Source organism: Rana temporaria, chromosome 1 (genome assembly GCF_905171775.1).
Source record: "Rana temporaria chromosome 1, aRanTem1.1, whole genome shotgun sequence".
In the NCBI taxonomy this organism is placed as follows: domain Eukaryota; kingdom Metazoa; phylum Chordata; class Amphibia; order Anura; family Ranidae; genus Rana; species Rana temporaria.
In genome coordinates, this window is record NC_053489.1 from 49972260 (window position 1) to 49988644 (window position 16385).

Here is a 16385-nt window from a genome sequence, read left to right on the forward strand (position 1 = left end):
TGGTGATTTGTCATAAACACAGGATTGCTAGTCTGACATGGGCCCTCTAGTCTTTTCTTCCCTCCATACTGCACTGAATTAAAGCGGAGTTCCACCTAAAAATGGAACTTCCGCTTAACCCACTCCTCGCCCCCTTACATGCCACATTTGGCATGTAATTTTTTTTGGGGGGGGGAGTGGGGGCTTCAGGAGAAGGGGACTTCCTGTCCCACTTCCTCCTTCCGCCGAGGGGCTGGAAAGGCGATTAGCTTAATTGCCTTTTCACAGCCCCTCCCTGTAGGCGAGCGCCTGTCCAATCGGACAGCTCCGCGCTGCTCGCGCATGCGCACTGCCGCTCGCGCATGCGCAGTGGGTGCCTGGCCGTGAAGCCTGAAAGCTGTCACTGCCGGGTGCCCGCACTAAGAATGAAGACGCCGGCGAGGGGGGGCGAGGAGCGGAGCCCCGGCCAGCGCGTCGCTGGAGCCGTGGAGCAGGTAAGTGTCTGTTTATTAAAAGCCAGCAGCTACACTTTTTGTAGCTGCTGACTTTTAATAAACTTAAAAAAAAGGTGGAAAACACCTTTAATGAGTATTTCCTTAACATTTTTATGAGTCTTTACAGCGATTAGTTCCTGCATGACACATCAATAGATGCCCTTTGTGACAGACCGCCTGGCATATTGCCTCTGCCAAGATACAGCTTCCTCCACTCTGGAAACTAGGTATTATAGCTGAGAATTGCACCCAAGAACTAGATGACACTAGCTTAGGTGCAAACGGGAACTCTCTATTGAAAGAGTCAGAAAACACAGAATGTATACCACACAAAATCAAATAAGAGCCTGATCACATTATCCTAAACAATGCAAACTTTAAACAGTAATATCATCAGTACATCTAACAATACATCTAATGAACAGATAGCAGCTAACCTCAACCTAATTAAACAGTGACCTAATTAACAGTAAGCTAATCAACAGCTAGGCACCCGAACAAGCCTTGATTAGAGTGAGTGAGTGAATAACTTGTATAGCGCTACAAAAGCTAACTAAATCGCCTCAAGGCGCTTTTTGCATCCAGTGCCATTCTGTGTCTTCAGAAGAGGTGGGTCTTAAGTTTTTATCTGAGGGCCCAATGGTTTTCGTCCATGCGGATGTCCGTGGGTATTAGTCAGGGAGTCCACCCCCAGACAGCCTGGTATCAGTATTCAGGGCTGTCTAAATCTCAATAACCATTTTTCTTTTCACATCCATCTTCTCACTGAGTTTCAAGTTGGCAGAGACCATCATAGTTTCCTCAACTGTTAAATGTGGTAATAACATGTCATCTTGCATTATATAACAGGACATCTTTCTGAATGCTCGTAGCTCCCTCAAATGCCAGGGCCCATAGTCAGTAGGCAAGAGGCTACCCTGCAGGCCCCTGTCCCGGTTGGGTCTGTCACGCCCTCCTACTTTGCTATTTGAATAACATGTAAAGTACTTGTTTTTCGAAGGTGATTAGAGTCTACACATGGGCCCAGATTCAGGTAGAGCAGCGTATGTTTAAGCGGGCGTAGCGCAGCTCATATGCGCTACGCCGACGTAAAATAGAGAGGCAAGGCCAGTATTCACAAAGCACTTGCTCCCTAAGTTACGGCGGCGTAGCGTAAATGGGGTGGCGTAAGCCCGCCTAATTCAAAGTAGGCAGGTAGTGGGCGTGTTGTATTATAATGAATCGTGACCCCATGTAAATGAAGCGCCAAACGAATGGCGCATGCTCAGAATCACGTTGCATATACTCCCTAAGATACGACGGCTCAATGCGTTCGATGTGAACGTAACCTACGCCCAGCCCCATACACGGACGACTTACGTAAACGACGTAAAATCCGACGTCCATACCCTAACAGACTTAGACCAGCTATTTGGTGGTTTATCTTTACTCCGGACGTACGCCTTACGTAAACGGCGTATACTCATGCGACGGTCGCAAGTACGTTCGTGAATCGGCGTATCTTGGTCATTTGCATATTCAACGCGTAAATCAATGGAAGCGCCCCTTGCGGCAAGTGTAAATATGCGCCCAAGATACGACGGCGTAGGAGACTTACGTTGGTCGGATGGAGCCAGATTTCAGGCTTATCTTATTACAAGAATAAGGCGCATAGATACGATGGCGCATCCATGGACTTATGCGGCGTATCATTAGATACGCCGGCCTAAGTCTTTCTGAATCCGGCTAATAGAATTTAATTCTCGGTCACTAAATCCAAGTCTACTATGTTTGAAAGAAAAATTAGCTTACTTTAAATGATATTCCTGTAGGCCAAGCGTGTTTTCCCTGAGCAGAAAACTTGCATTAAAGGTTTGTACACACAAATACCGGGGTCCATTTTTGCACATCTATAATACAAAGGTGAATGAACCCATTAAAGGTTTAGTACACCTTTTCTCGAAAAATGTAAAGGTGAACTCCAGATATTCTGGCCTCCCCTTCAGATTCCGCTGCGCATAGCGTCTGTAATGCCTTATCCTGCCGGTGTACTTTTCTATACACCATACTAATGTTTCTCAACTCCAGTCCTCAAGGCACCCCAACAGGTCATGTTTTCGGGATTTCCCTGAGATGAAACAGCTGTGGTAATTACTAAGGCAGTGAAACTGATCAAATCACCTGTGCAAAATAATGGAAAGCCTGAAAACATGACCCGTTGGGGTGCCTTGAGAATTGGAGTTAAAGCGGGGGTTCACCCTATAAACCCAAAAAAAAAAAAATGTTTTTCTTCTACCATAAAATCAGGCATTATAGCGCGAGCTACAGTATGCCTGTCCCGATTTTTTTATCCCCGTACTCACCGTGTACTCGTACATCGAAGATACCGACTCCCCTCGGGGAATGGGCGTGCCTATGGAGACGGAGGATGATTGACGGCCGGCTCTGGCGCGTCACGCTTCTCCGGAAATAGCCGAAATAGGCTTGGCTCTTCACGGCGCCTGCGCATAGCCTGTGCGCAGGCGCCGTGAAGAGCCGAGACCTACTCCGGCTGTCTTCGGGGAGCGTGACTTGCCAGGGCCGGCCGTTAATCATCCTCCCTCTCCATAGGCACGCCCATTCCCCGCGGGAGCCGAAATCTATAATGTACGAGTACACGGTGAGTACGGGGGTAAAAAAATCGGGACAGGCATACTGTAGCTCGCGCTACAATGCCTGTCTCGATGGTAAAATCGTGTCACTGAGGGTGAACCACCGCTTTAAGAAACACTGCACCATACACAGCAGAACACATCCCTGGAGTGAGTATCCATTACAATGCTCACAAGGGAAAGTTCTTATTGGTCAGAGCAGCCATGTGACCATGCTGGCCAATGAGAAGCGCATCTGAAGCTTCTTCTTTCAGTAAGGTGTCCCGGAAGAAAGAATCGCTTCTTGTTGGTCATATGGTTGCGCTGACCAATGAGCTTTTGTGAGCATTATGATGGATACTCATTCTGGGGCTGCGTATTATGGTGTACTGCACAACTGCACTGTATTACCAAAAGTATTGGGACGCCTGCCTTTACACACACATGAACTTTAATGGCATCCCAGTCTTGGTCCGTAGGGTTTAATATTGAGTTGGCCCACCCTTTGCAGCTATAACTAGGGTTGCCACCTCATCCCTTTAAAACAGAACACATATTAATTACACAGGTTCTGAGGCTAATTTAATGCAGATATGGCACCAAGTGAGTTTAATTATCACCTTAATCAACCACAGAACCTGTGTAATTAATGTGTGTTCTGTTTTAAAGGGATGAGGTGGCAACCATAGCTATAACAGCTTCAACTCTTCTGGGAAGGCTGTCCACAAGGTTAAGGAGCGTGTCTATGGGAATCAGGGTTCCCAACCTCACGCAGCATTTTTTACTGACAAAACATGGAACATTTACTGGTGGTGAACATTTTTTACTGGCAACCTGTGAAATTACAGAACTCCTATTGAAAACGAACACAGTGAATATTTCAACAGTATAAACATAATATGGAAACAGTGGCCCAGATTCAGAGAGCAATTGCGCCTGCGTAACCATAGTTACGCAGCGCAATTGCTTAGTTGCCCAGGCGTAATGAGTTCTCCTGATTCAGAGAGCTTGTTACGCCGACTGCAGCCTAAAATCTGCGTGGCATAGGGCTCTTATGCCACGCATATCTTAGGATGCATTCTAGCGATGACCGCTAGGGGGCGCTCCCATTGTGATCAGTGTATAGTATGCAAATTGCATACTAACACCGATTCACAACGTTGTGCGAGCCCTGCGTACGCAAATTACGTAGTTTGCGTACGTCGGGTTTCGCGTAAGGTTGCACATCCTAATAGCAGGCGCAGGCAATGCTATAGGATACCCGTCGTTCCCGCGTCGCGACGTTCAAAATTTACGTGATTTGCGTAAGTGATTCGTGAATGGCGCTGGACGCCATTCACGTTCACTTTGAAGCAAATGACGTCCTTGCGACGTCATTTGCCGCAATGCACGTCGGGAAAGTTTCCCGACGGAGCATGCGCTCTACGCTCGGCGCGGGAGCGCGCCTAATTTAAATGATTCCCGCCCCCTACGGGATCATTTACATTAGGCGCCCTTACGCAGGGCAAGTTTACACAGCACCCCCACAATTTACGGAGCTACTGCTCCGTGAATCGCGGGTAGCGCAGTAAATTTGCGGGGGCGCAGGGCAAAAACGCTGCCCTGTGCCTCCGTAAGAAAGGGGCAAATTCTACCTGAATCTGGGCCACTGACAATAAGACTGACTAATAACAAAGTAATAGTTCTTGATTTACACTTAAAAAGTCAACACAGCATGAAATTTTCAGCCCCTGATATTTACTGTCAGTTGTAAAAAAATCACAGATTTTTAAACACTGCCAGTATATTTGCTGGCGGTTGGCAACTCTGATGGGAAGGTTTGACCATTCTTCCAGAAGTGCGTTTGTGAAATAAGGTACTGATGTGAGTTCTAGTTTTCAGAGTGCTGATGTGCAGGAATTAATTCCTCACACTGGGAGTCTTGGATCCCACACTGTCTCCACCAACTCCAGTTGGAATGCCTCCCCCTCCCATCTCTGCACAGAGAACCAAGGTGAGTCACAGTGTTCAGTGTGCTGTGTGCTGGGGGATGGCATCCCCAGCATCCCTTTACACATTCTCTGGGCTGCCCCTGCTCTAGATGTTTTATGGCATGATAGCTTGCATAGGATACACAGCCCCTGCCCATCTTCTGTACTATGTCTGCAGTCTCTGACCATCTCCTGTACCATGTCTGCAGTCTCTGACCGTCTCCTGTACTATGTCTGCAGTCTCTGGCCATCTCCTGTATCGTGTCTGCAGTCTCTGGCCATCTCCTGTACCATGTCTGCAGTGTCTGACCATCTCCTGTATCATGTATGGGGGCTCTTTCTAACAGACTCTCTAACAGAAGCCCTCTCTGTGTCCATCAGAGAGGCCCCATCCAGGTCCCAATAAAGTACTCTGCTTCTCTTCCTGTATTTTGTTTATTGTTAAGAGATCATGTAAGGATCCCAGGTTAATGAATACTTCATGGGGGAGCATCTCTGTGGTTAAGTCATTGACATAGAAACATTTGTAAAAGGGAGGAGTTAGTAAAATTACCACGTCCGTGTGGGGGCGCCAGAAATATTTCTGCACCCAGACGCCTGTGACCCTAGGATCGGCCCTGGTGCCTGACCTCACAAATGCGCTTCTGAAAGAATGGTCAAACATTCCCCTAAACACACTCTTAGTTAGAAGGGTGGGACAACTCAATATTGAACCCTACGGACTAAGACTGGGATGCCACTAAAGTTCATGTGTGTGTAAAGGCAGTTGTCCCAATACTTTTGGTAATATAGTGTATGTGCATGGGGGTCTAGAGGGGTGGCCAGGATATTTTGAGTTAGTTCACCTTTTTCATTTTCCACAAAAGCGTGAACTTACCCTTTAAGGCCAGCTTGAAGAAGCAGCCTGTATAGTAAGAGTTTGAATCAGCTGATGACCTGATTCCTGAGGATCGTAAGTCTGTCAGTGATCCTTTCAAGCAGCTGTTTGGAGCATTAGATTTCTTAGACATCCTGACCTCAATTTACAATCTCTATTTTCTTGTCTGACCATTATTTCCTTGATAACACAGCTTATGTAATTCAGAGGTGCATTATATGCCTCAGTTCGCCTTCTCTCTACATAGTGGTTTTTTTTTCACCAGTGTGATTATAACACTGCCAAAGTCATTGTAAGCCCTTTAAATAAAATCAATGTAAAAGTAAATTCACAAAGATTACCACACAGGTTATCACTCCTTAAAGCATCTGTAAAGGTAAAAAATAACAAACATGTTTCACTTCTCTGCAATGGTTTTGCACAGATCGGCCCCAATCCTCCTCTTCTTGAGTCCCCCCCCCCCCCTGCTGTGCTCTTGGCTTTTCTTCTCCTTTGTGTGCTCCCATAGCATGAAGCTTGCAAAGAGGGCACACCTGTAGGCTCAATCCTGATTTTGGCTTTGTGTGTCTATTGATACACATAGTAGGGCTCAGGCCAGCCCCTCCCCCTCTCTGCTCACAGGATTTGATTGATGGTGGAAGGGCCAATGGCTCCCGCTGCTGCCTATGTGAGCACAGAGAGAGGAGAGAGCCACTGCAGACAGGCTCAGCTCTGAATCATGGGGCACAGTGGTGACAATGGGCACAGTGGCATCATGGGGCACAGTGATGACAATTAAAGGGCACAGTGGTGACAATTGGCACAGTGGCAACAATTGAGGGGCACAGTGGCTGCGTTTGATGGCATGGCACAGTGGTGACAATTGATGGAACAGTGGCTGTGTTTGATGGCATGGCACAGTGACTGCGTTTGATGGCATGGCACAGTGGTGACAATTGATGGCACAGTGGCTGCGTTTGATGGCACAGTAACTGCGTTTGATGGCATGGCACAGTGGTGACAATTGATGGCACAGTTGCTGTGTTGCATGGCACAGTGGTGACAATTGATGGCACAGTTGTGGTGTTTGATGGCATGGCACAGTGGTGACAATTGATGGTACAGTGGCTGCATTTGATGGCATGGCACAGTGGTGACAATTGATGGCACAGTGACTGCATTTGATGGCAAGGCACAGTGGTGTCAATTGATGGCACAGTTGCTGTGTTGCATGGCACAGTGGTGACAATTGATGGCACAGTGACTGCATTTGATGGCATGGCACAGTGGTGACAATTGATGGCACAGTGACTGCATTTGATGGCATGGCACAGTGGTGACAATTGATGGCACAGTTGCTGTGTTTGATGGCATGGCACAGTGGTGACAATTGATGGCACAGTTGCTGTGTTTGATGGGATGGCACAGTGGTGACAATTGATGGCACAGTGGCTGCATTTGGTGGCATGGCACAGTGGCTGCGTTTGATGGCACAGTGGCTGCATGTGATGGGCACAGTGAGGCTGCAATTTTTTTTTCCGTTTGCGCCCCCCCAAAAATTTTGAGCACCAGCCGCCACTGCTTTTCCGTGGATTTTGCTGCGAAGGACGTTATCCGTGAACTTGGTATGCATACACACGGCAGGACTTTTTCAGCCAACAGACGTTATAGACGTACTACGTGGTTTTTCTGCTCTTTACTGTCACCCTTTGTGCAACTTCTGTTATTGTTGTCTGATCTTTAGCATTGGTTCTGAGCATGCGTGTTTGTACTTTGGACTTTAGTCTGATGGACTTGTGTACACGCGATCGGATTAGCCGACGTAGGACATTTGTTGCCGGAAAGTTTGTCTATTCTCACAGCGAACATTTGTCCGATGAAAAAGCGAAAAAGATTGTCCAATGGAGCGTACACATGGTCGGATTGTCTGTAAAAACAGGTCCGTCTGAGGTTTGTTGTCAAAAAGTCAGATTGTGTGTGCGGGCCTTAAAGGGGGGAGATGGGGCAATACAAACACTGGAATATTCCTGCCGGGTGGAAAAAAAAATAAAAGTCAGCAGCTACAAATACTTTAGCTGCTGACTTTTAATAATAGGACACTTACCTGTCCAGGTATTTTGTGATGTCGGCAACCCAAACTGATCCGTCCAACGGCTCCAGGGTGCAGGCACCGGCATCTTCACAAAAGGAGACAGTAAGGGAAGCCTTGCGGCTTCACAGCCTGTTTTCTACTGCGCATGCGCTTTCTGAATGGGACCTGTGTGTCTCCCATTTTTTACTTTCTTCACACTTTTAAGATCATCGATATATTCGTAGATTTCTTACTAGTGATTACTTGTATGTAAGTATTAGGTAAGGTTAAAGCCCTGTAAACACGATCGGTCCATCCGATGAGAACGGTCTGATGGACCGTTGTCGTCTGTTAACCGATGAAGCTGACTGATGGTCTGTCGTGCCTACACACTATCGGTTAAAAAAACGATCGTGTCAGAACGCGGTGACGTAAAACACAACGACGTGCTGAAAAAAACGAAGTTCAATGCTTCCAAGCATGCGTCGACTTGTTTCTGAGCATGCGTGGATTTTTAACCGATGGTTATGTCAGCTAACGATCGTTTTTTTTGCCATCGGTTAGGAGACTATCGGTTAAATTTAAAACAAGTTGGCTTTTTTTAACAGATGGATAAATAACCGATGGCGCCCACACACGATAGTTTTGGACCGATGAAAATGGTCCATCAGACCGTTCTCATCTGTTTAACCAATCATGTGTACGCAGCCTTATGCCGCATACACACCATCACTTTATGTGATGAAAAAAAACGACACTTTCTGTGAAGTAAAAAATGACGTTTTTGAAACTTCAATTTTCAAAGACGAAGTTGCATACACACCATCGTTTTCTCACAATGTTCTTGCAAAGTGAGGTTACGTTCTCACCACTTTTTACCATTGAAGCTTGCTTCATAAGTAGCTTCTGGGCATGCGCGGGTGAAAAAACGTCTTAGAAAACGACGTTTTTTTGCTACACACGGTCAATTTCTGTGAAGTAAAAAGTGCACTTTTGAAAAACGACACATAAAATTGAAGCATGCTTCAATTTTTTTTGGTCGTTTTTTACAAGACATAAAACGACGTTTTCCCCCACACACGGTCAATTAAAGTGACGTTTTTAAAAACGTCATTTTTTTTCATCACATAAAGTGATGGTGTGTACGCGGCATAAGTCTCTCCACACAAGTCAATAAGAATGTAAACACAACTTGCAGAAGCCTTGAAGTATCTATGAAGGAACTCAATCGGAACTCAGAAGCATCTCAAACCGTTATCAAATGCAAGCTAATTGCAATCTATATTTGTCCATCTATGCAAGCCCTCATAGGCAGTCAGGCCCGGATTTCCCACAAGGCCACTGAGGCCAGGCCTTGGGGCGGCAGGGCTCCAAGGGGCGGCAGTGGCATGGAGTCCCCCGACGCCCGGAACAAACAGTTAAGGGCGGTAAGTTATGGGGGAATCCGCTCGTTAGTTAACAAGTGATTGCGGCAATGTCGCCAAAATCACTTGTAAAATATGTGCTCCATATTTTTGGTAAAAAAAAAAAAAATCGAAATAACCGTATATTGATTGGTTTGCGCAAACGGTATCGCTTCTACAAAGTATGGGATTGGATTTATGGCATTATTATTATTATTATTTTTACTAGTAATGGCGGCGATCAGTGATTTTTAGGGGGACTGCGACATTGCGGCGGACACATCGGACACCTAATTGATATTTTCGACACTTTTTTGGGGAACCAGTGACATTATTACAGTAATCAGTGCTAAACATATGCCCTATTATTGTACTAATGAAACTGGCAAGGAAGGGGTTAACATTAGGGGAGATCAAGGGGTTAAATGTGTTCCCTGCAGGTGTTTTCTAACTGTACAGGAGACTGTGGGCCAGATTCACAGAGGAAATACACCGGAGTATCTACTGATACTCCGGCATATTTTCACATGTGCCGTGTCGTATCTTTATTTGTAATTCACAAAAAAGATACGACGGCTTTTGGCTAAGATCCGACAGGCTTACGGCTTCGTACGCCTTCGGATGTTAGGATGCAATACTTCGGCCGCCGCTGGGTGGAGTTTGCGTCGTTTTCCAGCATTGGTATGCAAATTAGCTTTTACGGCGATCCACGAAGGTACGCGCGTTCGTTACGTCGTCGCTAGTCGGTTTTTTTCGGTCGCAAAGTTAAGCCTGCTTTTTCATGGCCTAACTTTAGACAAGCCATGTTAAAGTATGGCCGTCGTTCCCACGTCGAATTTCAAAATTTTTTTTTGCGTAAGACGTCTGGGAATACGAAAGTACGTTACGCAGGTCGCCATTCAAAACATTACGTCGGGCGACGTCATTTCGCGCAATGCACGTCGGGAAATTTTCACACGGAGCATGCGCAGAACGTTCGGCGCGGGAACGCGCCTAATTTAAATGGTACACGCCCCATTTGAATTAGGCAGGCTTGCGCCGGAAGGCTTTACGTTACACCGCCGTAAGTTTACACGCAAGTGCTTGGTGAATCAGGCACTTGCGCTGAAAACTTGCGGCAGTGTAATGTAAAGACGATATGTTACGCCGCCGCAGTTCTTTATGAATCTGGCCCTGTGTGACTGGGGAAATGCACAGGTCTGTTCTCCTGCTTGGCTGAAAGACAGGATCTGTGTGATCTCCCCTGTCAGAACTGAGATTTGCCTTGTTTACACAGGCAGATCGGAGATCCCCATTCTGTCACTGCGGGGAACGATCACGGGTGGCCGGCAGACATCGAGTTTGCCAGATACTCTGCTTGGCTCCCCCGCTGGCCAATGGGAGCCGACAATAGAAAGTTCCCGAGCCGACGTACAGCTACAGGGATTCGCAGGATCGTGCCCCCTTGCCGCAGTATAATGACGGCGGCTGGTTGACAAGCGGTTAACTTACACTTTGGTCACTTGGTTTTGTCTTATGGTCTCTCCGGTTGGTAGAACAATGCCACCTTCAGCCCTCTCCTGTGCCAAGTAAAGACTATGAGATGCAGGTCCTAATTTATGACTCATGCTAAGAATAAACACATTATAAGTTGGGAGGGTCAGAAAGTACCCAACAGCATGAATCCTGTATTTTATTATGTGGCTTAGGAGGTCATTGGATAGGGCTGGGTAAAATCTAAAATATCTGAAGCTGTAATTTAAATTTAACTTGGTTACAGGACATGGCATTTTGCTGCGGCCATCCCCTTCTGGTTTAACAGAGCCTAGACTAAAGCCTCGTACACACAATCAAATTTTCTGATGGGGATTGTGTGATGACAGCCTGTTGGCGGAAAATCAGACCGTTGTACGCTCCATCGGACAATTGTTGTCGGATTTTTCGCGGACAAATGTTGGATGGCAGGCTTAAAAATGTTCCGCTGACAATGGTCTGTTGTCAGATTTACCGATCAGGTGTACACAAGTCCGTCAGACAAAGGTCCAAAGTACAAACACGCATGATCGGAATCAATGCTCACCAAACACAACATTAGCAGAAGGTGCCCAAAGGGTGGCGCTCAAGAGCTGAAAAACCACGTAGTACATCACTACGTTCGTATTTGTTGGCCGACAATTCTTTGCCGTTTGTATGCAATACAAGTTCATTGCCAACGCCCTTCAGACAAAAGTCTGAGGCTTTGTCTGTGGAAAATCCAATTGTGTGTACGAGGCTTAAAGCCGGGGATAGGTTGGATCGAAATTCGGCCGGTACAGCAGGTACTGGCTGAATTTTGGTCCATGTATGGGCAGGCTGATTGTACCCATGTCGATCAACTTGGATACAACCAAACTGTTGGATTTTTTACATACGGTTACTGCCGGTTGAAATAGCCGCTAGCAGTAATCATTGTGTTCTGCTGGCCAGGAAGTCTCCCTGTGTGGTGAAAGGAAAGAGGATCAAATCATCAATGATGTGCCTAAAGGGAGGTACACACTAGGGGCCAGATTCACGTAGAACTGCGGCGGCGTAACGTATCGTAGATACGTTACACCGCCGCAAGTTTTCATCGCAAGTGCCTGATTCACCAAGCACTTGCGATGAAAACCAACGCCGGCGGCCTCCGGCGCAAGGCGGGCCTATTCAAATGGGCGTGTGCCATTTAAATTAGGCGCGCTCCCGCACCGGACCTACTGCGCATGCTCCGTTCTGTAATTCCCGTCGTGCTTTGCACGCCGTGGCGTAATTTTTTCGAACGGCGACACGCGTAGCGTAATTCCGTATTCCCGGAGGGCTTACGCAAACTACGTTATTTTTTAAATTTCGACGCGGGAACGACGGCCATACTTTATACAGCAATACGATTGCTGCGTAAAGTTAAGGCACCAAAAAAACCGACTAACTTTGCGACGGGAAACTAGACTAGCGGCGACGTAGCGAACGCGAAAATCCGTCGGGAATCACCATAACTCCTAATTTGCATACCCGACGCTGGTTTACATTGCATCCTAAGATCCGACAGTGTAAAACAATTACACCTGTCAGGTTCTTCTGGCTATCTATGCATAACTGATTATATGAATCAGTCGCATAGATAGAAACAGAGATACGACGACGTATCCGCAGATACGCCGTCGTATCTCTTTTGTGAATCTGGCCCTAGGAGTTTTTTTTTTTGTTCAACCACGCATGTTGAACGAAAAAAAAAAAAAAAGTGTCCAGCTCCGGTCTAAGCCGCTGTACTAACTATGCAAAGTTAGTACAGTGATATCCCCAGCTGAGCTGTAGAGATGAGCCCGATGTTCGAGTAGAACGTAAGTTCAACTCGAATATTGGGTGTTCGCCTGTTCGCCGAATAGCGAACAATTTGCGGTGTTTGCGGCAAATTCGAAAACGCGGAACGCTGTTTAAAAGTCTATGCAAAAAAAAGGTAAATTTCGTACCGGGGGGGTGTTTATAGTATGCCTGTAAAGTGGTGCATTTCCCGTGTTTAGAAAAATACCACAGCAAAATTACATTTCTAAAGGAAAAAAAGTAATTTAAAACTACTTGTCGGGTCCCGGCAATACAGATAAAAGTCATTGAAAAAAAAACGGCATTGGGTTCCCCCCCAGTTTGGGTCTGGTATGAATATTACCCCTACCTCCTTTTTTCATTTTGGTGCAGGGTTCCTCTTAAAATCCATACCAGACCTGAAGGGTCTGGTATGGATTTTGAGGGGGACCCCTACGCCATTTAAAAAAATAAAAATTGGCGCAGGGTTTCCCTCAATATCAATACCAGACCTAAAGGGCCTGGTATGGAATTTGGGGGGACCCCCACGTAATTTTTTTCCATTTTGGTTTGGGGTTCCCCTTAATATTCATACCAGACCCAAAGGGCCTGGTAATGAACTGGGGGGGTGGGGGGGACCCATGCTGTTTTTTTTTCCAATGACTTTTATCTGTATTGCCGGGACCCGACATTACAGCCACGATCAGTTTTAAATGACTTTTTTTTCTTTATGAATGTCATTTTGCTGCGGGACTGTTCTAAACACGGGAAAAATGTTCCACTTTACTGGCATACTATAGACACCCCCCAGGTACGAAATGTAACTTTTTTTGCATTGATACATGTCCCCTGGGGCAGGACCCAGGTCCCCAAACACTTTTTATGACAATACCATGCATATAAGCCTTTAAAATTAGCACTTTTGGTTTTTCACGTTCGTGTCCCATAGACTTTAACAGTGTTTGCGTGTTCGAACAAATTTTTTGCCAGTTCGCATGTTCTGCTGCGAACCGAACCGGGGGTGTTCAGCTCATCCTTACTGAGCTGTTGTGTTCTGACAGGGGGACAGCCACCCCACCAGAATACTCCAATCAGCTCTCTTTACCATTGGCACTGATCGGGAGCCATGCTCATCCAACAGAAGCCGGCCATGAATGTCAGCCATTTTTTATTGAACCGACTGACGCCTCCCGACATTCAGTCCGCGTGTACGGGGCTTTAAGGCCTGGTTCACACCTATGCATTTTGTAGTGCAGTATCAGTTTGGCAGAAACACACTACAGCCCATTTAACGTGGTTTCCTATGGGTCCATGTTCACATCTGTGCATTTTAAGGACCGGCCAGGGACTTTTTTCATTTTTTTGGTTTCATAGGGCCAGATTCTCAAAAAAGCGCCTATCTATAGGCGGGCGTAGCGTATCTCAGATACACTACGCCGCCATAACTTAGTGAGGCAGGTCCCGTATTCTCAAAGAACTTGCGGCCAAAGTTACGGCGGCGTAGTGTAACTGTGCCGGCGTAAGCCTGCGTAATTCAAAGTAGGCTAGTGTGGGCGTGTTTTATGTTAATGTATCGTGACCCGACGTGATTGACATTTTTAACTAACGGCGCATGCGCACGCATGCTCAGTATCACGTTGAATTTTCAAATTAAATTACGCCCGCTCAATGCCTAGTCAATGTGAACGTAACTTACGTCCAGCCCCATTCACGGACGAACTTACGCAAACAACGTAAAACACGACACTGTTCGTACGTTTTCTACGTCCATACCTAACATGACTTACCCCTGCTTTATGAGGGGTAACTTTACGCCGGCGTATGTCTTACGTAAACAACGTATCTTGCTACGCTGGGCGCACGTACGTTCGTGAATCGGCGTATCTAGCTCATTAGCATATTCAACGCGGAAATCTACGGAAGCGCCACCTAGCAGCCAGCGTAAATATGCAACTAAGATACGACGGTGTAAGAGACTTATGTCGCTCGTATCTTAGCCGAATTTATGCGTAACTGATTCTAAGAATCAGCCGCATAGATACGACGGCTCTCATTCGGACTTACGACGGCGTACATGGCGCTACGCCGCTGTAAGTCCTTTGAGAATCTGGGCCATAGGCTTCAATGGATCAAAAATGTGTATTGCAAAATGCACCTGCAACCTGCATAGGTGTGAATCAGGCAGGTCAATGTCACTGAACTGCAGACCTTCTATAGCGACATATCGCAGAAGGGTGGAGGATGAGAAGATGGCAACCAAAAAAAAATAATGTGCATCAAAATTATTTTAGCTACTGGGTGTGCAATGTAATTTAAACACAAAAAATCTTCTGTAAAATGTAGAGTCCCATTGAGGCCTGTATATTCTGGAAACTGCCTTCTTTTCCTAAATAAAAAATGTGAAAAAAAGAAAAAATGTAGTCCATAAACTGCCATCCTCCTCTAATAACAGAGGTGTAGACAAAAACAAATGGAGATTGATATACCTGCAGGGTGCAGGTTATTATGGGCAAGAACAGTTTTTTTTTTTTATAATTTCCAATATCTCTATGTAAGCCCATTGGGGTATATTCAGAGAGAAGATACGATGGCGTATCTCCAGATACGACGTCGTATCTCTGAGTGTGCGTGGTCGTATCTATGTGCCTGATTCATAGAATCAGTTACGCATAGATTTCCCTAAGATCCGACCGGCGTAAGTCTCTTACACCGTCGTATCTTAGGCTGCATATTTACGCTGGCCGCTAGGTGGCGCTTCCGTATATTTAAGAAGGAATATGCAAATTAGCTAGATACGCCGATTCAGAAACGTATGTCCGGCCGGCGCATTTTTTTACGTTGTTTACGTTAGGCTTTTTTCGGCGTATAGTTACCCCTGCTATATAAGGCTTATCCTATGTTAAGTATGGCCGTCGTTCCCGCGTCGAGTTTTGAAAATTTTACGTTGTTTGCATAAGTCGTTCGCGAATAGGGCTGGACGTAATTTATGTTCACGTCGAAAGCAATGACGATTTGCGGTGGAATTTCGAGCATGCGCCGTTCATAAAAACCGTCAAATACGCGGGGTCACAGTTAATATACATAAAACATGCCCACATCATCCACATTTGAATTAGGCGGGCTTACGTCGACACAGATACATTACGCCGCCGTAACTAAGGGCGCAAGTTGTTTCTGAATACAGAACTTGCGCCCTAAATTACGGCGGCGTAACGTATCTGAGATACGTTACGCCGGACGGATAGATAGACCATTCTATCTGAATCTAGCCCATTGTGTTTATCTGCATTCTCCTGTCCAGACAGCTGCAGCCAGCCCTGTGTTTGACATGTACAGCGCATCAGCCTTCTATCATTAGCAATCACAAGGCACTTTTCCTGCTCCTGGCAGGTGCTCTAATCTATCAATCACTGTCATTCAGGAACAACAGGGCAAAATAGAATCACCAATGTATTTATAACTGTAGCATGTTAAAGGGCTTTGTATTTATTTTCTTTATTTCTTATGGTCGGGAATACAAAATAGATTTTCTTAAAAAAAAATAAAAAAAAATAACCACTTGCCCCACTCCTCCTGAAGCCCCCCCCCCCCAAAAAAAATGACATGCCAAATGTGGCATGTAAGGGGGCGAGGAATGGTTTAAGTGGAAGTTCCACTTTTGGGTGGAACTCCGCTTTAAGTTCATAGTAGCAATCAGGGATCTCTGGGGCTT

The 16385-nt window shown here is 46.0% G+C and overlaps 1 protein-coding gene across 1 annotated transcript in view; it reads right to left on the minus strand.

Moving 5' to 3' along the window:
- Positions 1 to 16385, minus strand: part of ALPK2 (alpha kinase 2) — a 124195-nt gene that overhangs the window by 69362 nt on the left and 38448 nt on the right. The gene's annotated exons all lie outside the window — the stretch shown is intronic.